The sequence below is a fragment of the Meleagris gallopavo genome, chromosome 3 (assembly GCF_000146605.3).
Source record: "Meleagris gallopavo isolate NT-WF06-2002-E0010 breed Aviagen turkey brand Nicholas breeding stock chromosome 3, Turkey_5.1, whole genome shotgun sequence".
Classification (NCBI taxonomy): domain Eukaryota; kingdom Metazoa; phylum Chordata; class Aves; order Galliformes; family Phasianidae; genus Meleagris; species Meleagris gallopavo.
Window position 1 is genome coordinate 72,499,050 of NC_015013.2, and position 3,150 is coordinate 72,502,199.

The 3,150-nt window shown below is 50.1% G+C and overlaps 1 protein-coding gene across 1 annotated transcript in view; it reads left to right on the plus strand.

Moving 5' to 3' along the window:
• The window catches only part of KCNS2 (potassium voltage-gated channel modifier subfamily S member 2), a 25,487-nt gene that overhangs the window by 15,407 nt on the left and 6,930 nt on the right, over positions 1-3,150 (plus strand). The gene's annotated exons all lie outside the window — the stretch shown is intronic.

Here is a 3,150-nt window from a genome sequence, read left to right on the forward strand (position 1 = left end):
CTCTCTGGGCAGCCTGTTCCAGCACCTCACCACTCTCATAGTAAAAAATTTTCCCCTGACATCCAACCTAAATCTTCCCTCCCTCAACTTAAAACCATTTCCCTCGCCTTTCTCAGTTGGCAAAAGATGGCCATGGGCAGCTGTGAGCTGTGAGAGCTTGTTGGTGGGAAGGTAAAGGTGAGGCACTTTGGGACCAGCCCTCTGTAGCACCTCCCATTAGTCGGGTTCTGTCCAATTCTGGCAGTGCTAAGATCCCTTCTATAAACATCCAGAGAGGGAAGTAGGCTGTCTGAATTTGTTTAAATTCATCGTCAACTTATTCATTCCTTTTTGACTTGGCAATATTCTGCAGTAGACCTTTTCCAGTATTTAAATGAGCATTATCTGCAAAAATATTTTTGTTCTTTTGAACACATGCACCAGCTGGCCACAGTCAGCGGTCATGGTAGTAAGAATGTTGTCAGGAAAGCTTTGCTCCCAGCTGCCTGCGAGGCTTTGCAAAGAAAAACAGATCGTATCTATCGATCTTAAACTAACACATTAAGACTCCGGGATTTTCCAACCCATCTGGTGCAAAAGGAAGCGGTCAGCACGAATGTGAGTTTGAGTCTGGCTCCAGGCAAAGGGGGACCTTCCAATAAGCGTTACGTGCAGACTTTCCACCTCCAGCCTAATGAGGTTTGTGGCCTCAACTCCAAAGCGAGCCTACTCACCAGTGGAAGTGCTGATTAAACCACTGAGCTGGGTCCAATCTCCTCATTTAGATCCTATTCAATATTTCATTAATGCTGCAGATGCAGTACTAGCAGGAGAAGCAGATTCACTTCTCCCAAAGCTGGCGAGGCTCTGCACATCGGTACCACGTCCCCATCAGTGTGGGTGGGTGTCGTGTGGGCCAGTGCACCCAGGTGGCCGCTTCTGACACCTGGCAACAAACTCCCATCCTCTCACAGTTCAGGTCACCATGAGCCCAGAGCAGGGCGTATGGCCATGGGAAGCACACTCTAGCTGATATGCAGCTGCACATAGTCCGGGTCATTAGATACCACCGGCACCCTCTCATGCTCCTTAATTAACATCGTGTCATGTGAACAGAACTAACTCTGTATCTTTCACACTGTGTCTGGGAGTCACAAGCACAGCCAGCACACCCCTTAAGCTGGTCATTTGTAATGTTGCCCTAAGGTGATATTAGTCACCCATCTACCTCCCACTCCAACAGGCAACTCCCCAGCAGCAGAAAAATGCCCTGATTCCCTCTGGCAGACCAAAGCAGCTCGTTTCCCCTGGATTCCACCATTGTCAGGGTGTCTGCAGCCTGTACCCTGTGCTCACCTTAGAAAATGCAGAAGCACTGTGTCCATGGAGCAGAATGATGCCTTGCAGAAACATTCAGATGAGTTTTGGATTACTACCTTGGGCGCTAGAGGCATTTTAACCTTATTAGCACAATGCTCTGGCTGAAGCAATTAGCCCTAATTACGGGAGCAGTTATATTGGACTTGGAGGAGTTGTATTCTCATAGTTATATTGTTTTGCACTTTGAGTTATCTCTGCAGAAATTCCACTGTGTCCTTTGATGAGAAAATGCATAAAGATCCCAGGTTAGAGGGTGACCGGTGACCCTTCCAGGGTAAAGATAACAGAAATGGATAAATCCAATTCCCAAAATGAATATGAGGCCGCCTATGATTTCTTCTAAGACAAGCAGCTTAACAGGAAAGGAAAATCTGCTAAGTGTATCTCCACTTAGTTTCTTTCTAAGCAGCATTAGGGGGAAAAAAGAATCTAATTTAAGAATAGGAAGGAAAGTAATGAAAAATACATCTTCCACAAATTTGCAATGTTCCAAGCCCTTGCTAAGTACCCAGGATGGTGCAGAGCTGGTGAAAGCACACTGCCTGATGCACTGTCAGCTGCAGCTCACCATTCCTCACTATGACACTGAGGAACATGACTTAATTTTATTCTCATTTTGAATGAGAAATCAAAGCAGAGAAGTTCTGTGAGGTAGCCAGGCCCTGAGGATTATGGGGGGACCTCCAGAAGAAAGCTCAGCAAGGGTGTCCGCAGCCTTTGTCCTGCCATCCCTGCCCCGAGCAACAGGAAGAGCATCCCCAGAGCTGCGTCCATCAGCCCCAGGAAAATGAGGCTGCAACAGTCTGCCATAGGAGCTGCACTGTGGAGGTGGGATACACAGGGGGTCCATAAGGCAAAGGGAGGCTGTAGGACAGCCTTCCTCCAGTGCCCTTGCAGCAGGAAAGCTGAGCAAGAACAAGCCTCAAGGGGATTGTTCAGTTTGGAGAAGAGGATGCTGAGGGGTGACCTTACTGCACTCTACAAATGCCTGACAGGAGGTTGTGGCAAGGTGGGGGTTGGCCTCTTCTCCCATGTAATTAGTGACAGGACTAGAGGGAACGGCCTCAAGTTGCCCCAGGGGAGATTCGGGCTGGATATTAGGAAATACTTCTCCGAGAGAGTGATCAAGTGCTGGAATGGGCTGCTCAGGGAGGTGTGGAGCTGCTGTCCCTGGAAGTATTAAGAAACATTTAGATATTGTACTGAGATATTGTACTGTGGCTTTGTGGGGAATATTGGTGATAGGTTTACAGTTGAACTGGATGATCCTAGAGGTCTTTTTCAACCTTGGTGATTCTATGATTCTATGATTCTAAGAGAAGGGCAGCACCTGGAGGAAGAAACACACACAGGTGCTGCAGGGCTGTGGCCCATGGTCAGCACTAGAGGTGTCCCAGGAGGTGCAAGGGCTCCAGCCACACAACAGCAGCACTGGTGGGAGCGGGTGGGGTGCTCACAGCACCTTGCTGGGATGTCTGAGCAGCACCTGAAGACCCGGCCGCTGGCAGGCACCAGGGCTTACTTATTGCAGGGCTGTATTAAGGAATGGCTCAAGCTGGAAGGGATCTGAAAGGTCATCTGATTCCAACCCCCTGCCTGAGCAGGATTGCCCGAGGGTCTGAGGAACAAGCCGGGGGTGATGCGCAGGGCTGCGGAGGCTGGGGGCCGGAGGAAGCAGGAGAGGAGCACCACCGCCCCGCATCACCCCTCCAACCCTGTCAGGTGCAGAGCCTTCCGCGGTCGGGAGCGGGTCGGGCGGGTAGTGACGGGGCTGGCAGGCGGGCAGTGAGC